Source organism: Zosterops lateralis, assembly GCF_965231275.1.
Source record: "Zosterops lateralis genome assembly, chromosome: 3".
NCBI classification, from domain to species: domain Eukaryota; kingdom Metazoa; phylum Chordata; class Aves; order Passeriformes; family Zosteropidae; genus Zosterops; species Zosterops lateralis.
Window position 1 is genome coordinate 86,870,025 of NC_139764.1, and position 18,652 is coordinate 86,888,676.

The window sequence follows — 18,652 nt, forward strand, 5'->3', positions numbered from 1 at the left end:
CTCTATAAAGAAAAAAGTCCTGAGGTTCCTCTTAGCCCTTGCTCCTGATTATGTTCAATCTCCCTCTGCTTTGAAGCATTCAACAAAAACAACCAGATGTTGGCTTCAAGGCACCAGCTGTCCTCCCTTGGGTTTGTATTCAAAATTCTGAGCACTCACTACATCCAATAGTTTTGTGGGTCTCTTTGTGATGACATGAGGACATTCTGCTCAGCTCTGTAGACAATATTATTTTGTGCAGTTCTGAAGCATGAGCAACTCCTGTGAAAAAGAGTTTAATTTAGAAATTATAGAAACGTGCTCTATTAGTTTCATAGTAAACAGAATTCAGTTTACTATTCAGGTAAAAATGAAAATTCAGAATTAATTGAATAAATATTCATAAGAGATTTGGTGTGTCTTGTACTGTATGTGATGGCATCATGCTTTTTAGATTTCCTTACTTCTTTATGGTAATAATTTGGGCAAAGTCAAACAAAATGTATGTAAACAATCCATATTATTTTTCTTTATATATTCCAATTCCACAACTGTTATGGTCTAACATTATTGGTGTCCAGCCCAAACCTCCCTTCCTCCTCCCATAATTCTGGTGCAGATTCTCTACAATCTCCAGTGCCTATGAAGTCTTGTGTGACTTATTTGAACCTTTTCAGATTTTTCTTGATATCATCCTCCCCAATACAAAACCTTGCCCATTATACAAATAATCCCTAAAAAACCCCATCTTCCATATCTATGAGGAAGGATCCTTACTGCCTCCATCAGTATTGCATTAAGGTGGTCCAGAGACTGCCCATTATATTGCCTTTGTGCAAGTACTTCCTCACTCTGTTCAGTTCACCTTCCGATATGGAGGAGGAAAGCAGGGGAGAAAGTTCAGATAGCCCTGTTTAATCAGCCCTGTTTAATCTCTCTCACACAGAGATGGTTTCAGCCCAAGCAATCACTTTAGGTGTGGTCTGACCCTAATGGCTGGAATGAAGCTGAGTAAAACAAAATAGTTGAGAGAAGGGATGCATTTTTGCATAGTTTCCTCTTGATGGTTTTTTTGGTGGGTTTTTTGTTTTGGGGTTTGTTTGTTTGTTTGTTTGTTTTTGTTTGTTGTTTTTTTCCTGTATTGCATCAAAAGTAAGCGCAAGGAATATGGAGGTCCTGTCTTTTCTTACCCCACGTTAACAGGTGTTGGTGACAATGCAGTATGTTTTCTACTAGCTCTTGATATGATCAGTAAGGTAGAGCTGATTTCTACCTTATGCATATTTTCTTTATGTAGCAACAAACAGATCTGGACAATCTTCAGAGACATAACCTGTAAAGAGTGAGACTTATAATTCTTATTTCAGAATTGTAGGTTGACATTAGTGAATTCCAGATAATTTATCCCAGCATAAGTGAGCACAGACACGTTTTTTCAGCCCATCATATTTGTAGCCATCTCTTCCAGTTCCATGCTGACAAGTTAATGGTCATTATAACTCATCTAGATGTGTTTGTGTAGGGAAAGTGTATCCAACAGGAGCACACACACATTCCCATCCCAAGACCTAGGCACAAATTTATCTCAGCAGGGCAGGGATAAAGAGTCACCATACCATTCTAAATTGCTTAGCATAACTAATAAATCTACCTTGTATAGTTTGTAATTTTTCAAATTAATTTATGCCACAGAAAATACTTGTCATAATTATGACAAAGATGCAATTATACTGCTTCCTGATAGTAGCAGATTAGTTCCTGTTTACACTGTGATGACCTTTGACAGCCCTTTGCTCTGGAAAACCCTTCAAAATTATTGATGCTTCACACACATGCTCTTGGGATTTGTTCATGGCTGATCTCTGTTGTTAAATTCTGTTCTGCTGCAGAGCCTACCCAGATGTACAAAGACATTTGACATTATACAACAGCCCCCAGTCAACTTTAAATTCAGATCAGGTCTGTTACTCAAATGCAGATTTTTCTCATTCCCATTGGTGAAAACCTATACACTATTTTTATAGCTTCTAGTTATAATAACAGCATCAAGATAAAATACATTTTAATAATGCTAAGAATTTTGTTAATATGAAGTAAAAATTTAAGTGCAATTAGAATTAAAAACAAATCAAAAGGCATCTGTTGGAAATAGGCAAAATATTATCAAAAAAGGAGATCCACTGACTTTCAGCAGTGAAGGGTTTTCTAGAATAGTTATCTTTTATTAATTGATAATAATGTGTGGTTCTATTCCCCAATAAATAAATATTACCAGTTCTAAACATTAAAAGTTTGAAAGCCTTGTATCTTATGTACTAAATAATTACAGTAGAGAAGTCATTAGTCATATGGTTTACATAATTAGTCACACAAATTTTAAAATGCAGCATAGTAGAAACATTCAGTGCATTATAACACTGATTTACTGTCAGATCAACAAAATTCATAAATAAAGTTTCAGTGCATTTATTGTAAGCATTTAGCTTGAAGCAAATCTGACAGCCTGCATATCCATACCACAATCATCTATTATCTTTCCTCATACAAACAATTATATAAAGACACATCCTCCTAGTACCTATTGAAGGTAAATGGTCATAAATTTTACTTTTCATTGTTATCTTTCCTTTTTATCTTTGAATGCACATAGTTTAACTTTATACTTCCACTTGCAACTGGCACGGCTGACTTTGCAGTTAATTTGCTGGATATTTTTGATTTTCTAATATAAAACTCTTCACAAAATGCTTTTCACCCTTGATTAATCACATTCAGTATAGAAATAAAATTAAATGAGGAAAAAAAGAATTCCTGGCAAAGTATTCAATTAACTGTTTTTACTGTCATCACAAAATGGTACCTAAATAGACTGGAATGTGAACAGGGAATCCAGAACAATGCCTTAAAACACAAAAGCTGTGATTATTCTAGATACTTAGCTGACACTGAGCTGTCAGGGGGAATTAAGATGAATTTCTGTTGATACCCACAGAGAAGAGATTAAAATACTCAAACTACTGAAACTGAAGAAATTATGGGCTTAAAACTTAACTATTTCGATTATAATGTGGAGAATTTTAAGCTGAAAAGTCCTTATGATCCAAAGTTTAACAAATACCTCTCAATGAAGTACTGTGTCATCTTGCTGAGCTTTGGCTATCTGTTAGACTAGCAGGTAAAATCTTTACTATGGAGACCTTGGCTTGAGGAAGTCAAGATATGAGCCAAAACCAATTTAAAACAAAAGAGAAAATCCCGTTGACTTCAGTGGGATCAAGTCCTTGGAGAGGCACCTAAAGGACCCCAATGACAGTGAGCTCACCCACAGCATCCACTTCTACCCAAGCTGGAGCCGTTGTTTTCCTGGAGAGCCATCTAGCTGGCACTCACATGCCAGTTGGCACTGGAATTGTCAAACAATAATTTTGTCAGTTTTCTTTTGTAGACAATAAAAACAAATATGTTAAAAACCTGCAGGATTGCTTTCTAGTTTTATATGCTTCAGGTTAGAAACTCTTTTCAGTTTGCTGTGAAATTCTTCAGATGGCTGGACCTTACTGCTTTTTGTCTTTGTTTTACAGATTTGTTCTGGTCATCTCAAACTGCTTATCACTTAAACATAATAATAGATTAAAACAACTTATCAGCATAACTGCAAAGATGTATGCTAGTCACAGTAAAATATGTGGTAACACAAACTGTTTATTTGTGGCTATTCATGGAATCAGACCAAGATTAATATATCTGCCTTTATAAAACATGTTACAAAATAGCAGCAATCCTAATTTTATAGCTGTTCTGATACAACTGAGGACTCAGTTCTCTAAATCCAACATTACAATCCATCACATTGGTGTGTGACTGAAACAAAGTACAGAGGATGAGTTGCTTTGTACATATAATTACCTACAAATCTATCTATAATTACTTATCTATAATTATCTCAAACTGTACAGTATCATAGCAAGATAAAATTATAAATCTTTCTATGAAGATTTTTGGGTCTTTAAGCATTTAAAACTTAAAGTGCTACTTTGCTATAGCTTGCATCTCCTGTCTCTACTCTGATTTTTACCATAATAAAACAGAGTAAAAGGAACACTAAAAGCTAACTTACAAATGCAAAGTGAATAAACATGTGACAGATCTGACAGGCGAAATTGTTATATACAGAATAGGTATTTTAAAATATGCTGAATGTAAATATTTTAGTAGAAGCAGTAAGGCTCCATTATAAAGCAATGTACAAAAGATATATGCCATAGAAGTTCTTATAAATTTTCTAAAACCCCAGATATGCTAATCATTTGCAAAATAAAAATTCAAAATCAAGAAAGATATTTGTATTATAGTTAACCAGAATTAAGTGATGATGGAGATAGGTAGAAGAGAAAACGTTGTAAGATAAAGCTATGAAAATCCTGTAATTAAGAAAATTACATACAGGTCAATGAACTGAATAAAGATGTCTTCAGTCTTTACTTCCGTAATATTTACATTTTTAAGGGGTTTTTTTGGCCATGCAATGCCTTTATACATCTGGTTCAGCTATGCTACAGACTCTGTAATGCTTACATGTTGTAAAATCTTTTAAAAATCTGGCCCTGTACAGAATGCATTCCTTGTTTAATAACATATAGCCAGAACAGCATGACATATGTCCTACCTTTCCTCTTTTCTTCAAATAAAAAGCAGTTGTTGCACGTTATATACCTAGGTGTTTTATCTATTGCAGAATAGTAGTTTTTGCTGGTCACTGTTTATATTGGCCCTTGCATAAATCTGTAGCCACCTTTAATCCAGGACCCAGCTGCAAATGGCTAGGTATTGAATACTGCCTTTCTGAAAACTCTGACATGGAGAACAATATTTGAATTATTTCTTATTCATCTTGGGGTTACAGAAATTGCAAACTGTTTTTGCTTCCTCTCTGATGTTTATGCATCCTGCAGAGATATTCAGCTGCAACATTTTCATCAGTGGTTAATGAGCTGCAGTGCAACCTACTGGCTTTCAGATTCCTCTTTTCTCTCTCAAGCCATTGTACTGCATTTCTCATTTCATTTCTCATTTGTAAAAACAAGAACTAACGCAGTCAAAGTTATGAATAATGTAGGTGAAACTTGGACTGAGTTTTCAAATCTTCTTAAGATACGAGAAATTAGGTTTGTTTTTTATGTGCCTGTTTCCATTTCCCTCCTTTGTCTGTGGTGGGTCTTATGTTGTCTAAACACCAATTTACCCACTAGCATTATTTACTCCTTTTATGCTGTGAGATAGGATTAGGAGAAGAGCAATGTAGGCTCAAACTTTAGGGGTATAAAGAAAACTTTATTGACAAAACAAGAAAAAGAAAAGAAAATAGAATCAGAATAAAGCTTTCAAAATACTTCTCCTCTCACAACTTTCTTTTCTTTCTCACTGACAACACATAGAGACAAAACTTTGGGACTTAGGTCAGTTTACCACTTCTAAAATAGTCTTTCATCAGTTCTCTTAGGGAGACGAGTCTCTTTTGCCATGGAGACTTCTCCACAAGAAAACAGTTCTCTCGTGGCTTCAATTCTCATGAATAGCAGCTGCTCAGAAATCTGCATTCATGAAGCCCCTCCCATCTCATACAGCCTTCCCACAGCTGCGTTCATGGGCCATGTCAAACTCATGGGGCACTATCTTAAGGATGAGCTGTTCAAAAGCAAATCTCTTCATCCATCTCTGAGATCATCTTCACTCTTAGAACAGAGATCATCATCATCACCATCTTCCTCTTCTTCTCGTCCTCCTCCTCAGTCAGAGAGTTTTTATCACTCTCATCTTCCTCTCTCTGTTCAAGCTTCTCATGAGATCACAGCTACTTCAACATTTACTTGCTCCAGCACAAATGCCCACAAATGCCTTTTCTCATATCTGCAATTTGAACACTCCATCTCCCCACACCATTTTCATGAATTAAAGGGATATGCTAGTGTATCAACAGTCCATCGCCATGGCCTTGCAAAAGAATTTCAGCCCAAGACTAAGGCATCTCCTCATTCTCCTCCCATCTGGGACTTAACTCTTTCTTTACTGACCTTGGTGTCTTCATGTTCTCCCTCTGTCCTTTTCCCTCACTTGAGAGAGGATCAGTGTCCTGCAACTTTCATCTGTGCAATAGAGTAGCTAATATTTCACCTGGGGCCTTTGGTGGTCCTGATGATTTCTGCTGGGCAGTGGCCAAAGCAGTCAGGATGGTCAGTTCAGGCCATGGTAGGGCTGTGCCAGGACCCCGGCTGGGATGGGGCCAGACAGACTCCCCAGGAAGGGGCCCCCCGGCAGGGCCTGCCCGGCCTGCCCACACAGAGACTGGAACAGCCTGTTACTGTTCCCAGACCAGAAGAAAAGAGAGCTATCCTGGGGTTTGTTCAATTTTTAATAGTGTATTCATGGAGGTGTGTTCAGCTTCCTAGTAGTTTAACAAGGTGTCAGCATTTAAACCTAGCCACTGATTGGTTCTGTCAGGCACAGAGGAAACTGTCACCAGCTTCTCTTAGAAAAATCACTTCCATGGGTGGCTTATTTCCTGCTCACTAAATGTCAATCAGTCCAAAACCAGCACAGTCTCTCTTGTCTGTGTGGGTTCTGAGCTACTAGACCATACAGAACCATAGAATCATAGAATGGTTTGGGTTTAAAACGAATCTCAAAGATCATTTAGTTCCAACCCCCTGCCATGGGCAGCGACACCTTCCACTAGACCAGATTGCTCAATGTCCCATCCAGCCTGGCCTTGAACATTTCCAGGAATGGGGCATCCACAACTTCTCTGGCAATCTCTTCCAGTGCCCCACTCACCCTGACAGTAAAGAATTTCTTCCTAATGTATCACTTTCATTTAGGGAAATTAATTTAAACATCTGAAGAAACTAATTACTTTCACAATTAATAATGTAAAAAACAATATTGTAACAGAGAGAAAGGTTAAATATGCACAAAACCTAAAAATCTCTCATAAACGAGATTGTTTCTTTGGATGTGAAAACTGCCTGGAGGAATTTTCACAATACTTCCTCAGTTTTAGCAGTTATTAAAAAAACAACAGAAACACGAGTCACAGTGCAAAACTGAAAAAAAAAAAGAAGAAAAAAGAAAAAGTGAATGGATGGTAGTCAATCCTTGAGTGATGATGTAATTTGAAAAGTATTGAAGTATAAACTTCATGAAAAGTATTTCAGATAATTATTCTAACACCAAAAGATTTAATAAAAAGATCCAAAAATTAAGGCATGAAATGGCTAAACTCCAAAACTAAGTATAGATAAATTCAGTTTTAGACCTGTTCTAGACTCACAAGAAAAATATGTGTAAACTAGATGAGAGTAAATACAGTCTAGTGCCAGTGTAGTTATCTCTGCAACCCAGAGCTACAGCTGTGTTAAATAACACTTTAAAAAAGTAGTGCTGATCAAGTTTCTCATATAATGAATTATGTAATTATGTAAATTAGTTATAGTGACAAGAATCAAAAATATCAGAACAATTAAATTACTGAATTGTAAAGCATATTTTAACTTTAAATGAATCTTCCATAGCAAACTGCTTCAGCAATTAGACTTCATAAAACATTCAGCAAGTGTTTCTATAAACAGAAAAAAAAAAAAAAAAAAGGTTGAGGCATTTGAGGTTGAATCAGATTGGGTAAAAATCCAATAATCTAGATTTTCTGGTAGTCTAAGAGAGAAGCTTGTTGGGTAAATTCTACAGACATATACTAAAGTAATTCACTTATAATCTCTATAAGTAGGCACATGCTAAAATGCTATAGCATTCTAAATCAATGCCACTAATAATGTTTATATAAATCTTTTGATCTGTTTTTAGCACACACTTTTAATACAGAGCTGTAGAGACTTAGGATGTGGATATCTCCCACCACTTTTCAGTAATGTCAAATGACAGCAAATTGCTATAATGCCTATGCTATAGCTTTATACCCCACTTTGAACAAGAATGAATATTAGATTAGGAGAAATGGTGAACTGATTATGCTGTCCAACATGAGCATGGAGAAAATCCCACATGGAATGAGCAAGGTTTAAACACCAGTTCCTGCCCCAGACCACTCTGCTGCTAATCCTTTGTCTTGCTCTTCTGTACAGTCTTACAGGACATCCTCCCTTCCAGTCTTCAGGAATATATAGGGATTTCTGTCCCCATTTCTGAGTGATATGCTGTGTGTCATTAGTAGAAGCCTGAGGCATTGTGCTGCTGCCTCACTGAATCTGAGGAGCCCCATAAGCACCTTCCCGAGGGCACAAATATCTGTATTTCTAGTGTGCAACCTACTCACTCACTCACATCCCCTTCCCAGAGCACGACATACACAATCTCCCACTTTCAAATGTAATAACTTCCTGTACTCTTCAGTGTCTTCTGGAAGTTCAGTGGTGGAGACTATTCTTTGGTTTACCCTGGGAGTGGCCTGCTTGGAAGAGGACTGTGGTGGAAATAATTTGGGATTTTTTTTTTAAAGAGATACTACTCACCCACTTCCCTCTTTGCCCATGTGATTTATTTTACAGCTGCATTGGTGTTCTCTCTTCAGAAATGAAAAGTTTAAGATCACAATAGAGTCCTTATTTTGAAAGCTTTATTTCCTTCTCTTGACTGTGAATTTCTGCATAAAGGTGAATTTTATGCCATGCTCCATTGCTCCAAGTCCCATAGAATTTTTAATCACCCAAGTAACTCTAATTATATAAGTGTCTCCTCTAAAATCAATACCGTTCCTGACACACCTAAATTGTACCCCTACTTAAGTGCTTTCTTGGATTCAGGCCCAAAATACTGTCATTACAAAACGTGTCTCTGTATTTCAGAGAAATGTAACAATAAAGGTGTATTTCTGTAAAACATTCACATCTCAGATGCATGCTCACTTTATAAGGTCAAGTTGAGTTAATGGAACACATTAATAAAAATTATAAACAAATAAAGTATAATTTAATATGCCTATCATTTCCCTTTAAATAATTTGAGAAGTCTCTTTTCATTACAAATGTGGACATATTTAATTATTTTATTTTTCTACATAGTCCTGTATGAATTAAGATTAATTATAATGGAATTTTATGCAGATTTCATTTAAACCTGAAGAAAATCATACAGCTTACTGTGACTGCCACTTCTGTGAGTCCTAGCAAGAACTACTGCTTGGCTGGAAAGCAGGACTACAAATTTACATCTTAGAAATAAACAGCTAAAAGTAAACAGATTCAGTAATAATCAAAAGCTATTCTGACTACTGGAGTGGGCAAAAAGTATATATGATAACAAGTTTGCTGCTAGAGGCTGTCTTTTTCATCTTTGATTCGAATGTAATATTTTAAATTGTTCAAATTAGATTGACTGAGGATCTTAAGACTGTCTTTGCAGGAAAAAATTCTGAAGACTTGAAGCCTTCCCAAATAATTTTAAAGATACCAACTGGAGCACTGGTTTAGAGGATTGCTGTAATTTTCTCACTAGTACCTTCCTTTTCACATTTAACCACTTTTCATACACTGCCATCATACATACAACATGGCATATTTTTATACATAAGCTCTTTGTAGGTATCTCTGAACTATGTTTTAAACCTTACCTGCAAGTGTAGCCAACTTTCTTAGTTTGAGCATTTGATTTTGGAACCATTTCTTCCGACACTCGTCTTACAAATACATTGAATTTTATGACCTGTATGTCTTCATCAATATTTATTACTCTTCCAGACTACTTCCAGGTGCAAATTTTTGCTAATAATTATTTACTTTTTTATTCTTAAAATACATAATGTCTTCAGACTAAGAAAAAACTTCTATATCTGACTAAAAAAATTCTGATGTGCAGAGGTTCTGCAGTAAAAATCACTTGTGTCTCAGTAAGCTAATTTTAATTCCAATAAATCTTGGGATCTCTTAATCTGGATGGCATTAAAGTGTTTTCCAGAATATTTTATCATCCCAAGATTAAAAAAAACCCCAAACAACAAACATATTTCTGCTGGAAAACTTCCTGTCCATTACAGGAGTATTGGAACTAAGGTCCCTTGCAACACTAACCATTTATGATTCTATGATGGCTTTGAGTCTCTTGCTCTTAACTTGTGCACTTGCTCTTAACTTGTGCACTTGTGATGATGCCATAAATGTCAATTTTATTTGATATTGATTATTTTCCTGAAATAATTATAATTTCTTTCAATTTTACTGTTGTATTTCAATTTGTGTCTAAGTTCTCTGCAAATCTTGCTCTAATTGTTTTCTAGAAATACTGCCAAAGTAATAAGTATCAGTTTCTAAGAGCCCTCTTATTGGACTGCTAAAGTACCAGTAAAATGTATATCTCTTCCCTTCAAACTTTTAAAGATTTTGTGATATTCCAAGTTTTATTATAATTGATATTAATTATCAGGGATGAGTCAGATAATTCTTTTCCTAACTTGAATGAGGATTCCATGTCTTCCTGGACCATAAGAGGTAGTAAATTGAATACTTGTCATTTAATTTTATCTGTAACACTAAGGAAATAGTCAATATTTCATGATCAATGTATAAATATGACTAATTCATAAGCTAAAAGCAAAAATTGGTCTTGCTTCTTGAGTTTCACATTATTTTTAACAAATGCTGTAAAATTATAGGGAAAAATAAGTTTGTGTGCATTTTGTAGCATGTCCATAACCAAAATATTTTCCTTTTCACTATTTTATTGTTTTCACTATGTTATCATCTTATTTCTAATTCAATATTAATCTTAGTTGTAGGTCTTTGTAATTTAACTTAAATTAATTAAAAGTGGTCTATTAGTCAATTCTAAAATAATAGATTTTTAACTTTATTCGTTGTACTTGTAATGTCACAAGTAATACTATTTTGCTTATGCTCTCAGACCGTGACACTATATGGAAGAATGACCTTCAGTACTTCTAGTAAGCTGAGGTATGCTCTGCTATAAACATGAGGAAAGATTAGGCTGAGATTTTAAGACTGACAACATCTTATCTTATAGCTGCACACATGCTTCTAAAAAGCAGGAAAGGCAATTTACCCTCCACTGTGACTATTTATTAGCTTTTTAATTGTCTTGGACTACTTCTGTACAAGAAACCACTAAATCATTGCAGAAAAGAAAGAATGTGCATGGTGGGTGAGAGCATCTTTGTTAATTTCTAAGTAAATAAATATCACCTATTTATACACAATTTTGAACACCTGTTCAAGAGCAATTCAAACTAGTATTATATTCTTGGTCAGTTACTGGTTAAGCACTTGTTGATGGAATATATTATTGAGAAGAATAAAGCAGTAATTTCTAGTTACAACTGTTCTCAAGTTTGTGGTAGCAATACTTACAAATGGGCATCTATTTGATTCCCTAGAAATAAATTTTGTCTTTGAACGAAAAAAATACAGATTTTGAGAAAAAAGAATTCACTAAAAAGAGTTAGGTCTCCTGTTCTATTTCAGTGGGTGAAAAAGCCCCGTTATAAAAAACCTGATATGACAATGTCACAGATGGAGTAGCTTCACTCATAAGAGAGAAGTAACAATATATTTATTGATATAAAATAGCAATTTAACCAAGCTGGATAGCAAAAGCCGCAGTGGTTTAACTAGATTCAATAGAAAAGGTACAGTTGGTTATTTATTATATAGACAATAAAGTCAGACAAAATTATCAGGGAGATATCCCCTTTGATTTAGGAAGGACATCCTTGAATTCTAAAATTCTTCTCAAAGAGGAGTTTGGTTGCAACTGATCCTCTACTAGTCTAAAACTTGTTCAATATTTAAGTCTTAAGGTTTATATGTGCACAATCAATCAATTAAATCAGTTAAACTTTAAACTTTAGCATGTTATAAATCACTTACCAAGGATCTGTTGCAGCAAGAAGTGTCTCAAATTCAAGCAGTAACCTTGAGAGGTGCCCCCTATTACGGGGAGCATCCTACTGTACAGTTCATTGTCATGCAAGAGAGCTCAACTGCTTGTAAAGGAAGATAATTGAATGATAGCCATATCTGTATGCCAACCACAGAAGTTAATTTCTACCACATTTGGCTCCAGCCAAATCTTGACCAGCATTATTTTTGGGTAGTGAGAGGGGCCTCAAATTAACTCTTGGCTACTGTGTTGTTATCTGTCTCCCTCACATACACTATGAGTCTGATGTACCCATCACAACTGCTACTGCTAGTTATCAGCAGAGTTATAGGAAATAAAGGTCAGGTTGCAGAGTAGCCCTTTGTTATCCACAAGAAAATGTCATTGAAATAGATGTCTGAAAAATAGGTTGAAGTACACCCTCTTTGAATAAAAAATTAGGAATCAGAAATATACACTTTATGCCTGAACCAATGCTCATGGAAATCAGAAAAAGGGATGTAAGTGATTTGGTTTAAATTCTTGTAAAACAAAGCTAAATTCTTGCCTCCTGTTAGACTATGGAAGCACAAAGGAACTGAAACAGATCTCGGGATCTCATATAGCATTTTTCTACTTTATGTGCATAACAGACTGGCACTTCTCACACAGGTATTAAGAAGATCAGTGATAGGAAGTAAACTTGAATATGGACCAAACCCTGTGAGAAAGATTCAATAAATAAATAAATAACCTGCTGGCAGACCTCTTGTGTTTCCTTTTGGATGGCAGTAGCTGAGGTCTGACATGACCTCAGATTTTGTTTGCTTTATTGATGTTTCATTTATTTTTAAATACTATCATCAAATACTATTATCACCATAGTGATAACACTCGAAATAATTTTCTAAAAGCATGTGGATAATAGATACAAGTTCTGTCCTCAGTAGCCAATCCTTGCTTTTTTCTATGATGCTGATGATACATCTAACCCTGTGAACTTACTTTATCAAAAATACTTCAATGAAATCTTAACTTCTCTTCCCATTTTTCTGTCTTCAAGGTGATAGTTTCCAAAGCACTTTAAGATCATAAATGCCTGATTTCCTCTGACTGCTAATTGCAGTTGAACAGCTGATATCCCCCTCACTAAGTAGGTGTGGGAGAACTACTGGATTTTACTGAAAGTAACACCACGAGTCACATCTCTAAGTACTCTAATTTTTATTTGTATTTAAGATTTCTTCTGTATCAGGTTCTTTTATAAACATTAAATATTTTTTAGCCTTTATCTTTAGCACATGCCATTTTATCTAATAAATTTTCTGCTGTTGCTATATCTAAGATTTAAGTCAGCCTATTAGCCTTTAAATTCTTCTGTCCTCCCTTGCCCCTGAAATTGATTTTTTTTGTTATGGGTCCTAATTTTATAACACTGTACTGAAAATATTTCTGAAGGAAATATGAAGAAAATGTTAACTCTTCCAAAAGAAGCATTTATTTCACAGTCAGAAGCCTTCAGAACTGAGAAAAGAGGTAGCAACCGATTCAATGACTTTAGTAGCTCCTGACAGTTATGTGTTTCTGTCACTTACAGTACTTCTGAAACTAGCTGATTCCTACAACATTTCCATAAAGAAAGACCTAATTCTTTCTAAGATCTGTTATGAGCGTCAACCTACTTTTAACTTTTAAATTGAAGCATATTATTACTGTGATCATATTCAAAACTTGTATAGGATACATTCAGAAATCTTTAAGCAACTTATAAGAGGAATCCATGTTCAGTTTGGATAGGCCAAAACTGGTTACAATCCAAAGATGTTTTTGTTTGCATTATTGACTCTATATATTTTTTTACAAATCCACCTAGATTGCTAAACCTAAATTGAAAGTTAGTTGTAGGATGTGTGTGGACAACCATATGCTAAGTTTAATCTGTCACGTCCCAAAGCTACGTTAGCATTCAAGCGATCCTTTTTTCTCTGGTGCTCTACCAGAGAGCTATTTATTTTGCTTTCCTTCTTAATTTACTATGTCATGCTTTCCCACTAGATAGCTTCAATAGTAAAATATAATAGATATTGGAAAATGAAATTAATTTTAACTTTCAAAGAGGTCCCTCTAAAGCCTGAATGAGTCACGATGTTTAGGATACCTGCAGGATATCATTGTACTTGTGCTTGTATTTTAGGACAATGCTCATTTGATGTTTTTACCAGCATTAAGCTCACATTTTAAATGAAAAATTTCAACTACACAACTAACAAAACACAGAAGTATTGGCTTTTAAAATGTCATCACTTTCTGCCATATTCCCATACCTATTGTGGAAAAAAGAATCCTTGCAGACAATGTCAGAAAGTTACTTTATTAGCTGGCACAAGCGATATGAAACAATGGTAAATGAGGTTTTCAAGCTGTGTACATTTATCTTGAGCAGACAGACTTCTTACCACTTTCTTCATTTTTGTTCAGTAAATAAAGACATTCAAGATAGTATTTCACTAAAGAAAAGACATCAGAAAAAAAAAAATTGACCAAACGTGAATTATGCAAAGAGGTGCAATTTAAAATGAACTTTAGAAAAATGGAAAAGGACAAAGGAGTGACCAATAAAATTCACAATTTAGAAGTAGCATGAAGCACATTTATTAATTGAAAGTCCTTAGAAAAAATATGCCTATTAAAATATTAACTGCCTATAATGTTGACTGAGAAAAAAGAAAATAGTCTTTGAGTAAGGAATTAACGGTTCTTTAAAGAAAATCACTGATGACAAAGGGGACATAATGAGGTATTAGAAAATATATACATAAATATATATATTATTACACCTGAAAGAGCAAGCTTAAAATTACTTCAAATAAAGAACTCCAAACTGGAGATGTGTAAGAGTAATTGGATTGGAGAAAGCAAATGGAAGTCTGAGTAAATGGTGTTAATGTAGGAAAAACCCACAATCATGAAATGATTGCATGCAGTGCTTTATTGAGAGCTCTGGGAGCTGGGGGGGTCTTGGACGCACCCAAATCCAACTCCATCGAAGTCAAAAAATGACACAGTTTTATACTTTTCTTGTTACATAAGGATACATGTTAATCATTAAACCCCATTGTTTCATTGATTCTACCCAAGCATAAACCTGTAACAATTGATTCTCGATATTTGGTTTAAGGTTCTGGTTTAAGAGAATGATCATATTTGTTTATCAAACTAATGTTACAATTAACAATAATGTCATTTATCATGATGATTATACAGGTACAGATCCACCTGACCTATCTAACTTTTATTCCCAAGGCCTATGTATTTTACTAAGAATCACAATCACCCCCCCCCCGCCCCCGCTCCCCATTACCTAGGCAAAGTTATACTTGGTTTGGTTAAAAAAAAAAATATGAAATTAATGTCCTGGTTGCAGTGAAGCCAACGTCCTGTTCTTGGGCCCTGCTACCTCAGAAATCAGTTTAACCTTATACTACCAATGGGAAGAATATATCCTATTTTTTTAGATTATGGGGGCACAAATAGATTTTTAGTTATGTGGTTTTGTTTGTATATTTTATCTGTACAAAGTCAATGTCTGTTGTGGGTAAATTTGCAAAGAAACACGTTGATTCAGCCTAAAAACAGAGTTTTTACAATTAGTAGAGATTAATTGAAGGTAATTCTAATAATTTATTTTATATCCAGTTCTCTTGCACCACATGTAAATAAAAACTTTGTGGTTTGGTAGTTTTATTCAGTATACAGTGAAAAAGAGGCTTGAATTTCAATAGCTATATATCATTAACTCATGCTGGAGCATCATTGTCATGCAGTACAAATTTGAATGACTTCTTTTTTTTCTCATCGTAATTTCACACTGTAGTGCCAGAATGATAGACTCATAATGGGCTCCCTATAGACACATACAGAAATCATTTTGTCATGGTTATCTCACCTTGTAACAGCACCGAAAGCGGTTGGTCTCCACGGTCTTGCATTAAACTGTCACATCATTGTTAAAATCCTCTGTTTCAGGAAATGGTGACTGTACATCTTGAGTGCTGTGAAAAATAACGACCTCATTGCCCATACTCAGTGGCTCTGTAAAACCAGATTACTCATTTATTCATGAATGGGAGGGGAAAGCATTTTTCAATAGCAAGCAATTGTAGCAATTAGCCATTTTCTTTGTTTAGCCATCTCAGATTGATCATACCAACATTTTATGACCCCATTACTAAATTTTGAAACAGTATTCTTTTTTCTTTTGTATTTTAGCTTGCCATGATTTTCAAGCTATTTTATATATATACTCTAAACAGGATTTTTTTACTTATGATTATTTAATTTCTCAAATTAAATACAGCTCAGCTGCTCCCCTCAGAGGACATTTACTTAATTTTTTAAAATTTTTGGATATTAATTTTCCAATTTTTTTTCCTGTTTTTATCCTGACCATAGTTGCAGACCAGTTCACTGAAATCCTAAATGGAAGAGAAATTTATTATCCTGCTTCTGTAAGAGAAAAAAATTACACTGACTCAAGTTGTTTGGCTCTAAGATCAAATCTTTATTTAATAAAAGCTCCCATTTTAATCATGCAACTAGAAAGCAGCATCTTTTTGTACCAGAAAGGTATGATAATGAGCTGGACTATCTTTGAGTACTTAGCAAACAAAATATATTTGATATATTAATGACACATCTAAGAGCGCTTAAGAGAAGTGTATTATCTAGTATCCTCCTTTTTCATTGCAAGTAAAGCAACATTCTATGTTGAGGAAAGCCACATTTTTTGAGCCTATTCAAAATTACATGTTTGGTGCCAGTCCAGCCACAATCATGGGCAACAATGCAAATGTCTGCCCACAACAAATCTGGATAATGGGGTTTATTTACAAACAATCCTGAGAAGAGCCCTTACTGTAATTGGTTATCCCACTTACTTTCAGTGCTATGTCTGCCATGGTTTGATTTTGTGAGAAGCACATGCAGAAAGACAAGCTGCATCATGCTGAGCTGCTGCTCAAAGTTACTAGGCTTGAGCATTACCAACCACAGCCCCTGTGCATACCCTCGTCATAGTCGACATGGCCACTGCACTCAGAGTGCTTCAATAAAACCTTCAGAGGGCCTCAAGTATCAGCATTTCTACCATGCAGAAGTCTTTAACAACTTTCCTACATATCAATCCTATGGGCAGCTCCCCACAGCCACAGCTCTGGCTCTTTCCCTTCTTCTCTTCTTCCTTCTGCAGCCCCAGCTCACTGCTTCCTGTCCCTGGCACAGCCCCCTAACTCTGTTTGTCCCTCGTACAGTGGTTCTTACCTTATCTGTCCCTCACACCACCTTCTGTCCCTTCCTCCTCACAGCACAGCCAGCAGACCCCAACTGACTCTCTACCAGCTCACTCACTCTTTTATCACACTCAGCTGTGAGGGCAAGGCTGTTCCCACTCTTTGGTAATTAACACAGCTGCAAAATATCAGAGGCAGGATTGCCTTTAGCACTATCTCTGTCTTCCCACATACCCTGGCTTCTCTCTCTCTTTTTTTTTTTTTTTTTTTTTTTTTTTTTTTTTTTTTTTCCTACATACCTCTCTGATCTCCAGGTTCCTGCGATCTTCAACTTCTTTCTTACCACCCCTGTTCTCTACACCACTTTTTTTTTGAAGGAGCTACTGTTGTCCAGCAGCAACTCTCTCTGACAGCTTGGACTGCCCTCCCTAGTTCTCTCAGTCTAAACATATGATTAAATGGATGATGGTCTTATGGCATCTTAACTGGAAGATTCAATACATGCAACCTTTATTTGGTCATTGTATTATCAAAGTTTTCAGTAAGGCCACATGATAGTGCAGCTAAAAAGTTGCAGATTTCTGCTTGAGATGTTTACCCACACACAAATCCCCAGTTATCTACTGTCTGCTAATATTTATGATTTAAGCTTATACTTTTTTCCCCTCTGATAGTCACACTAAGGATTTCAATTTTGATGAATTGTTGCCAAATTTCAGGAATGTCAATTCAACCAGTTTCACTGGGATTCATACTCAGCAACTTTGCCTCTATAAATGATGGAAAACTAGGGAACTTCCATTACTTCTTTACATGATAGAATTTATGCAGAATTTTCCAGCAAGAGGCAAAAATTAACATTCAACTTAATTCAAATGCTACATGCTATGAGCTATTTGTTACTTAGATTTAAAATTAATCTTCAAACTATTTGTAAACTTATGTTTGGGTTTTTACTACTGTAAAATTTTGTCCTGAATAGTTTGCTTATAAGGAGAGCTAATTTAAATGGACTTAGAAATCTAAGGATATGTGAATTCGTTATTTGACTGTTGAATTATTTAAAAGAAATTAAAAATGCTCCACGTCCCCTGAGATATTTATCTGGAAAAAAATGACATCTGTGTTGTGCACCTGATGAGCAATGAGAATGTCACAGTTTCTTGCATGAGAATTTCTTACACAGTTTCTTGCACAGAAAAGTGTCCATCTGGTTATTAGAGTCTAGATGTACTATTATTATTTTTTAACATCATTTGTCCATTCTATTTCTCTGACAGTGAATTGATCAAGAATATTTTATATTGATTTCAGTATAAAATCTGTTAGATAAAATAGAGTAAGACATCTCTAAAAAAAAAACCCAGAACAACCCCAATAAGAAAGGAAAGCAGAAACCCAAATGAAAGAATGACATTTAAAAACACCTCCTTAAATCCTTTTATATTACCTCTAATGCACTTTCACCGTGGCTAATTTTGAGTATATGATATGTAGTATTTTCT

The 18,652-nt window shown here is 35.1% G+C and overlaps 1 protein-coding gene across 1 annotated transcript in view; it reads left to right on the forward strand.

Moving 5' to 3' along the window:
• EYS (eyes shut homolog) overlaps positions 1 to 18,652 on the forward strand; it is a gene marked incomplete at both ends in the record, with an annotated part of 727,941 nt that overhangs the window by 152,708 nt on the left and 556,581 nt on the right. The gene's annotated exons all lie outside the window — the stretch shown is intronic.